Source organism: Gossypium hirsutum, chromosome A04 (genome assembly GCF_007990345.1).
Source record: "Gossypium hirsutum isolate 1008001.06 chromosome A04, Gossypium_hirsutum_v2.1, whole genome shotgun sequence".
NCBI lineage: Eukaryota > Viridiplantae > Streptophyta > Magnoliopsida > Malvales > Malvaceae > Gossypium > Gossypium hirsutum.
Genome location: NC_053427.1, coordinates 84814117 through 84823899, shown reverse-complemented (window position 1 = coordinate 84823899; position 9783 = coordinate 84814117). Strand labels below are relative to the sequence as shown.

Genomic DNA, 9783 nt, shown 5'->3' with positions numbered 1-9783 from the left:
GAATTGATTCTTAATTCGATTGACATTAGTATTATTTTCAATGTAAAATAACATAAATTTGAGTGTATTATCTTCCTATTCAAGAGTTGGAGAAGAGTTTTGAGTAGTTCTAAACATTATATAAAAAAAACTGATAAAATAAATGAATGTTAATCAAGGATATATATATATTATCTTTTGGTTATTTTACTTACTGTTATCCTCATTTCACCATTACTTCTTATGAAATCAAAATTACTAATAAATAAAATATTGTCTCGAGATATAATACTGAAATTTGATTGTTGAGTTTGGATTGAGTCTTAACTTTAAATTTCGTTTTTTTTTTAAATTTTGTATAACAATAAAATTGAAACTTAGATATTACAAATGAATAATTGCAAGTATGATTGATAATTAAAATTGGTTTGAATGATAATTGTGATTTAAACTTTATGATTATGTAATGAGACCGTCTGAGTTACTTTGGCAACGTAATATAATATCACATATTTGGATTCGATGACCGGATCAAATATGGAATGTTACATATAATGACGAGTAGCTATCACCCGATAATATAATAGTCCTAACATGAGTTATTTGCTCAATCTAACCTCGAAGACTATCACAAAATTACTACACTAAAGACACAAATCCTAACAAAATTACAAGAATGTCAATGAAATTTAACACTTATAATACAGGGATTCCTATTCCACCACAATGCCAACACTCTATATTGATTTCTAGATTTACATAGAAACATCAAGGTAAATTCGTAATAGCAAAGTGCACTTTATGAAATCTTGAAAATTATTCATAGAAATTTTGATACTCATCAGTATCAAAGTCATAGTAATATCATTCTATTATCAACTAAAACAAAATTAGTTTAAAAGTACGATGATTAATTGAGTTTTGTTTACGTAGTTTAGATACAATAATTCTATGTTTACAGAGTTTCACTCAAAATATATTCTAACTCAAATGCTAAATCAAACAATCATAAGATCTGCCTCTACCAAGTAAAGCTCATAACCCCATTATAAAGCAAGTAATTTATGCGATTCCAATAAACAACAATAGATCACTCAACCAACATCAAAAGCAAACTCTTTACTTTGCTCAATAGTGATCACTAACAAAATAAACCAAACACTCAACACAAGAAAAAGATAAAGGCTGGCGAGAAAGATACTTGTGATGTCGAAGCCATTTTTTGAAAACAATGATCGACTTTATATTTTGAAAAGAAAATGAAAATTGGGAGTCACCACCAATCTTTTTTTGTTTAGGTGTGATCAGATCACCTAAAAATTTGATCATTTTAATAAAACATTTTGATTTACTGAAACAACGATTTTGGTATACGAAATTTGAAAAAACGGGTTCGGGAGTCGGTTACGTACGAGGAAGGATTAGCACCCTCGTAACGCCTAAAATTGGTACCTAATTGATTAATTAATGTCTTAATGTTGAAATTTAAAAACTCGAAAAGAATTTTGCTTGAGTAAATCGAAATGGATTCTAAAGACCTTCTTATCCCGAAGTAATAAAATGTCACATCCAGTACGTTAGGACACAACATTTCAGACCCTCGAGAATAACTTGGTCTTTTGATTTTCAAAACTCACGTGTTTTAATTTTAAAAGGTTATTCGGTCATTTGGATCAAACGAGAAAAATCGAAACCCAGTACGTTAGGGCACGATTTCTCAAATTTTCAAATACAGAACATTGCCTTACTTTGAAAATTTCTTTGTTTCTTAAAAATTTTATCAAACGTAAGTTAAAACAACATGGGCTTATTCGAAATGTGATTCAAGGATAACTGATTATATTTAAACATAGCATGGGAGAATAATAATGCAATAATATAAAACAACTATACGAGTCGAGTATATGATAAACAAATGAATGTTATGATAATACTAATATGCTATAATAGTCATAGTAATATTAACAAACAAATTACAATAATAATAATAATATATATGAATATGAATAAGTAAAGATGAAATAAATAATAATAGCGAGGACAGTAATAATAAAGTAATGAATAAATAAATATAAGGGAAAAGATTTAAAAATATTGGAAGTAAAGAACCAAATTAAAATAAATAATATTTAAAGCACAATTTGAAATAAAACATATATAATAATATGACAATAATAATAACAATAATAATAAATAAATAAATAATGATAATAAAAATAATAGTAAAGAAAATACAGATAAAATTAATAATGATACTAACGAATATAAGTAATAGTAGTAACAATAATAAATAATAATAGTAACAATAATGATAATAAATATTAGCAGTAAAAAATAATAATAGGAATAATAATGATAATAAATAAAATAATAATAATGATAGTCGTAATAATGATAATGACAATAAATAATAATAGTAGGAAATAATAATAGGGAGAATAATAATGATAATAAATATAATAATAGTAATAGTGATAATAATACAAAATATAATAATAACAAATAAATAGGTATAGAAAGGAAATGTGATTTTAATGGTAATAATAAGGAAAATAATAACAATAATACAATAATAAATAAAGTAGTAATGAAAATAAAAATAACAATAATAGTAAAAATATAATAGTAAAAGAAAATGAAAAAATTAATTGATTTAATAATAAAGTAGTTAAATAACTAAACAATGGACTAAATTGAATTTAAAACAAAAATTCGGGGCAAATTCGAGATAAATAATGAAGGAAATGGACCACATTGAATGCGTGAATAACAAGGAGGGACTGAGGGGGAAAATATCACCGCCCTCCAAAACGGCATCGCATCAAGTAGGACCCAATTGAAATCCCAGCACAAACTCAGGGCAAAATTAAAACCAAAAAAAATTTAATTACAAAGTAATAAAAAGTGGAAGGGCTAAAAGTGCAATTAGCCCTTCCGTTAAAAAAATGCGCGGATCCTAGGCCGGAGCGGGTTGGATCGGGTCGAATTGGGGTAAAAAGACATCATTTTGGGTGTTTAAGGCCAGCCCCAAAACGACGTCGTTTTAAGCACCTATAAAAGACAAATTTTTCTAAAAAAAATTCAATTTTCATTTGTTTAAAAAAAAATCCCTCCCCTCTCTCTTTTTTTTTTCTCTGCAGGGGCTGAGGGTCCGAAGAGGTCTCCTACCAGTAGCCACCGTGGCCCGCCACCGGTGCCGCCGTCACGGTGGCTAGAACTCCAAAAAGGTACTTTTTTTATTTTTTTTATATATTCATATATAACTGATTTTTAAAGAAAAATATACAAAATATCTATGTACATGTAAGTAGATAAAAAAAAAGAAAATAAATAAAAAAGAAAGACAAAAAAAAAAACCCTTTTAACTTGGTTTTTCTCCGAATCTGTTTTGTAGATTTTTGTAGTTTAATATTTGCATCTCATTTTTTTCTATTTCATTTATTCGTTCAAGAAGAAGCAGCCCCTTACAATGGTTTCTTAGATGGCTTTTTATAGCCATTTACACATGATTTGCTACTGTTTATTGCGTGTTTTGTCATTCCTTTTGCAGGTGATGGAACGGGAGCAGGTGGTAGCAGGTGGAGCGGCGGTATGGTGGCTGACGTGGAGAGGTCAGACACCCTAGGTGCGGCGCACCTAGGGTTTGCAATATTTGATGTTGTTTTTTTTTAAATTTTAGATTTGGGCTAGTTGGGCTAGGGTTTAGGTTTAGATTGGGTTCGATGTTTGGGCCGTAATGGGTTGGTTTGGGTTGGGTTTAGGAAATTTGGGCTTATTTGGGTTGTTTTATTTTGGGCTCGGGTAAAATTTGGGCTGTACATATGAATTTGAAGATTTTCCAGCTCTCAAAGTCATGTGGTACCAAGGGGAAAGTGACGCCTATAGGATGAAATGTCAGATTGAGATCACAAGATAATCTCCTCTAAAACAGCAGACAAATCTCTTGAAAAAACCCTCGAAAAAAATTGATAGTTATCTCGTAATGAACTTTTCATTAAACAAGGTGATAAGGATAAGCATTTAATCTTTATCTAATAAACTCATGGTCATCACAAAGATCAATTGAAACGCTTGAGAATCTTAGCCGAAGTACATTGTTGTTATGTCAAATATATCACAATCTTGTAAGTCATAAACAACTCAAACCAAAAAGGAAGAAGCCTTCCCATAGCCCAAGCAAAATTTTATTCTTGTTCTAACAGGTCATGGAACGAGTAGCAACCAAAGCTCCAACATCAGCAAATAATTGGAGGATAAATTTTACAATAACTGTTGTAAAACATTTAGGACTTAGATACCCATTTGTGTCGGAATATCCCTAAAAACTTATTTCGAGAAATAAATTTCCTACATACATATTTTAATTTATATGTAATTACATTATTCAAATAAAAAAACTTTAATTAGTCTAAAATTTGAAATTTGAAATTGATTTGATTGAATTATATATGGCCCATTTGTTATTTTTAAAAGTATTTGATATACGTATATAGAAATATTTACAAATATTAAATAATAAAATTAGATTAATTTCAAATATAAAATATTCTTCAATAAACTTTACAAATATAATCCATCTTTAAACAAATTAAAAAAATAAACAAGCAAAAAAAGGCACTTCATAAATCAAAAATAAAATCATCACATTCACATACTATGTATATGACAATTAATAATTCAACAAATATCAAATAAATAATAAAAAAATAAATTAAAAATTAAAAAAGTGTCAACTAATTTAATATATTTCGATCGATACAAACGAAATCAATCAATACAATTAATATTAATTCATGGATCATTTAATTCAACTTTATTTCTAAAAAGATGTACCGATGAATTTTTTGTTTAACCGATCCAATCCGCTTGGCCAGGCCAATTCTAACAACGGTAAAATTGATTTGCTTGAGTTCGGAATTATAAATTTTGAAGACTTAGTCTTGATAAATTGAAAAATTAAATGCGGGGTAAAACTTCCTCTCTACTTGGTCTTTCTTGTAAGGATCAAGTCATGGAATAAAATTCATCTAAAGTGTTTCTTTGCCTTCGATCCTGGCTTCAAACTCTGCTCATTGTGCTTCGAACATACCAACAGCTGGCTCTCGCACACTATTACTAGCGACAGTCTAAAAGAAATTTTCCATCAACATGCTCCAATAGAGCAGGATGAACAAAAGTTTCAGAGGCCATCATTAGTTGTTGCTGCAAAATAAAATGATTAAGAGACCCACATTTTTTTCCCAACCTTGGCTCGGATACCAATAAGAACGAAAGACAAGGAAGTAAAGCAAGAGCAATGAGCACCAGAAAGATACTTTCTCATGCAAAAACCAAGTACAAATGACCCTTTATATAGAGAAAAAAAACGACTTAGCATAATCTTAACAGACTTGACCCTCATAAACTCCTTGGCTCACTGACAACCATATCTCAACAACTGGAACCATTGCCAGAATTTTGGTTTTGGCTTCTGTTGGAGCCTCTAGTATTGGATGAAAGGGATGTTGAAAATGTAACAATAGTGTCTTCCAGTGATACAATGTATGTTGGAATCGGCATCTCCGGTGGTATAATGGGTAGTGGAGCTTTGAAAGAAAGGATGTCCACAACCTGCGTTATGGATGGGCGGTCAAAATAGTTTGGGTGAGCACAGGCCATCCCGACTAAGAGCAGCCGTTCCATTTGTTCCATGTTGTAATTGCCAGACAATCTTGGGTCTGCAGCATCAAAAAGACTCTCTTTCCCATATAGCTCCCAAACCCATTCCACCAGTTTTGTTTTGAATCTCTGGCCATTCCTTTCGATTACAGCAATCGCCTTCTCTCCGGAAGGTATTTCTAAGGCAACAATACCAAAACTGTAAATGTCGGATTCTTTAATGGCTTTGTATGTGTCAAGACACTCGGGTGCTATATAACCTTCCGTCCCGAGCATAACCTGTGTTGTTTGAGACCCTTGTCCATGGTCAACAAGCCTAGCCAACCCAAAGTCACCAAGCTTGGCATTGAAACTCAAATCCAACAGACCATTACTTGACTTGATGTCTCGATGCAACACGCATTGATTACATTCTTCCTGCAGATAGAACAACGCTGAAGCCAATCCCATAGCGATTTTATACCTTTTATCCCATGTCAATAAGCATGGCTCTCTATGTAGATGGTAATCGAGATTCTTATTTGGAAGAAACTCGTACACAATGAGGAACTGATTTTTGTCATGGCACCAACCGATGAGTTGGACCAAATTTCTGTGCATCAATCTGGTAGTAGTGGTAATTTCTGATTCATACTCTTTAAACCCTTGTTGGGAATTTGGAGTTACCCTTTTGACAGCAATATTGCAGCTTATGTCCCTCAATAAGCCTAAATAAAGCTTTCCAAAACCTCCCTCCCCAAGCAGACCTTCATCAGCAAAACTACTGGTTGCAAGTCTTAGCTCCTTGTAGGAAAACTTCCTAGCTGCTGTCACCATTTCTCTGTTTACGTTGACAGACATGGTCCCATCTTCTTTCCTGCTGTAGTTTCTCCTCCTACAGTAAAACCAAACCAGGAGTGAAGCAGAAATGGCACCAATGATGGCTAAAACTACCCATAGCCATGTCCTACTCTTCCTCTTGGGGTTGGCTGGAGGGCTTGTTGCTGGAGGATTGATAGTTGTATTCGTGGGCATGACAACTTGTAAGGTAGAGCTGAAATTCCAGGAATAAATAGTGTGAAGCTCATAATAACTTCCAGTGGTTCCTGAGAAGCCAAATGTGACCCATTCTGGTAAATATATGCTAAGATCCAGATTTGCAGAAAGCCTAGATGAATTTCGAAGGGTAAAATCATCAGCATCCAGTAAAAGAACACTCAGGTTGTTTGTACTTGTTGAAAAGTCAAAAATGGTGGGAGGTGCAATTGGCACCGAAAGAAAAAAAATAGTTGGCAAGTTGTTTAAAGTTGAAAGGGATAATTGCAATTTTGGTCCCTAATTTTTTAGGCCATTTGCAAGTTAGTCCCTGAACTTCAACTATAAATAGGCCTAACCATTTCTCATTTCAACCATCCCAACCAATCTTTCTCTCTTAGTTTTCTCTCTTCTCCCATTTGAGAATTCTTAAGGAATTCTATTTGTTTGTAATATTTTGGAGATAGTGAAGTTATCATCTGGTGTTAGTGCCCGAGGACGTAAGTATAATTTACCGAACCTCGTTAAAACTCTTGTGTTCTTTCTTGTCCTATTTTTCTTTCAATATTTGAGGGTATAATAGTAGTATTTAATTGTGCTATTAAATTACTATAGAAGGGATATTCTGTCTAAGGAAAGACTTGGTATTTAAGAGATCCATATGATCCACCTCTCTTCCCTGGGAATTGAACTTTGTGTGATTTTTTAGTACAATAATTTACACGCTTCCGACCCTATTGGAACAACAAGTGGTATCAGAGCCGAAGGTTAATCGTAGTATGCTCTGTGATTGCAGTTTAAACTGATCTTCCACATCAGAAAAGATTTCCTTAGGTATATTGAAAGATTATGGAGAAAACGGTCGGTGTAAGAGCTTCAACATCGTCCATGTGGACAAGACCGACAATTGCAAATGCAAGATTGGCCGTGGAGATCTTTGATGGCACGGGCCATTTTGGTATGTGGCAAAGTGAGGTTCTAGATGCCCTTTTTCAGCAGGGTCTAGACATTGCCATTGATGAAGAGAAACCAGATGATGTACAGGAGAAAGATTGGAAGGCGATCAATCGGTTGGCATGTGGCACAATTCAATCGTGCCTTTCTCGAGAGCAGAGGTATGCTTTTTCAAAGGAGACTTCTGCAAATAAGTTGTGGGTGGCACTTGAAGAAAAATTTTGAAGAAAAACAGTCAAAATAAGCTCCACTTGAAGAAAAGACTGTTTCGCTTCACATACGTCCCAAGTACCACAATGAATGATCACATCACCAAATTTAATCAGTTAGTCACTGATTTGCTGAATATGGATGAGACATTCAAAGATGAAGATTTGGCTTTGATGCTATTGGGGTCACTTCCTGAGGAGTTTGAGTTCCTAGAAACTACTCTACTTCATGGCAGCAGTGATATATCTCTGAGCGAAGTCTGTGCGGCCTTATACAGTTATGAACAGAGAAAGAAGGACAAACAGAAAAACTCAATCAGAGATACAGAAGCTTTAGTAGTCCGAGGTCGTTCATACACTCGGAAGAAAACTCAAAAGGGGAGATCAAAGTCAAAGTCCAGACTCGGGAAAGATGAATGTGCTTTTTGTCATGAGAAAGGCCACTGGAAGAAAAATTGTCCAAAGCTGAAGAATATGGGAAAAGCTGCTGTAGATGCTTGTGTTGCTAAGCATGATACTAGTGACTCTGAACTATCACTGGTTGCATCATCATCGTCGTTCCATTCAGATGAGTGGATATTGGATTCGGGTTGTACCTATCATATGTCCCCTAACCGGGAGTGGTTCTCTGATTTAGTAGAACTAAATGGAGGAGTTGTTTATATGGGCAATGACAATGCCTGTAAAACTGTTGGGATAGGTTCAATCCAATTAAAGAATCAAGATGGATCAACCAGAGTTCTGACTGATGTTCGGTACGTGCCCAGTTTGAAGAAAAATCTCATCTCATTGGGAGCCTTGGAATCCAATGGTTCAGTTGTTACTATGAGAGATGGGATTTTGAAAGTGACATCTGGCGCACTTGTGATATTGAAGGGCATCAGGAAAAATAACTTGTATTACTACCAAGGTAGTACAGTTATTGGAGCAGTCGCTACAGCTTCCGGCAACAAAGAATTGGACTCAATGCAGTTGTGGCATATGAAGTTGGGACATGCCAGTGAAAAATCCTTGCAAATTCTGGTAAAGCAAGGATTGTTGAAAGGTGCAAAGGCTTGCAAATTAAAATTTTGTGAGCACTATGTTCTGGAAAAGCAAAAGAGAGTGAAATTCGGCACTGCTATCCATAATACAAAAGGTATTTTGGAATATATTCACTCAGATGTGTGGGGGCCTTCCAAGACACCTTCATTGGGAGGAAAACACTACTTTGTTACTTTTATTGATGACTTTTCCAGAAGAGTTTGGGTGTATACCATGAGAACTAAGGATGAAGTGCTTAGAGTTTTTCTTAAATGGAAAACTATGATCGAAAACCAAACTGGCAAGAAAATCAAGCGGCTTAGGACGGACAATGGAGGGGAATATAAAAGTGATCCGTTCTTCGATGTGTGCCAAGAGTATGGTATTGTTCGACACTTCACAGTTAGGGATACACCACAGCAGAATGGATTGGCAGAGCGTATGAATCGAACATTGCTGGAGAAAGTTCGATGTATGTTGTCCAATGCTGGGTTGGGCAAGCAATTTTGGGCTGAGGCTGTGACATACGCTGGCCATCTTATTAATCGTTTGCCATCATCTACATTAGAAAGAAAAACTCCTATGGAGGTATGGTCTGGAAAATCGGCTACAGATTATGATTCCTTACATGTGTTTGGATCCACTGCATATTACCATGTGAAGGAGTCAAAGTTAGATCCGAGGGCAAAGAAAGCTCTCTTTATGGGAATCACTTCTGGAGTGAAGGGATTTCGTCTTTGGTGCTTAAGCACAAAGAAAATAATCTGTAGCAGAGATGTTATCTTTGATGAATCTGCCACATTGAAAAAGGTAGCAGATAAAGATATTCAGACGAGCAATACTCCACAGCAGGTGGAGTGTACTCCAAAACAGGTAGAGTTTGAGCAGATGGGGATTTGCCCAGTTAATAAGTCTAATTCTCCAGCCACAATGGAGGAATTAGAGG

At 34.4% G+C, this 9783-nt stretch overlaps 1 long non-coding RNA gene across 1 annotated transcript; it reads left to right on the top strand.

Moving 5' to 3' along the window:
- Positions 1–3085: 3085 nt before the first annotated feature.
- Positions 3086–3895, top strand: LOC121228254 (uncharacterized). Its single transcript, XR_005925797.1, has 2 exons — positions 3086–3206; positions 3530–3895. It is a non-coding gene; the product is annotated as an uncharacterized lncRNA (long non-coding RNA).
- Positions 3896–9783: the final 5888 nt, after the last annotated feature.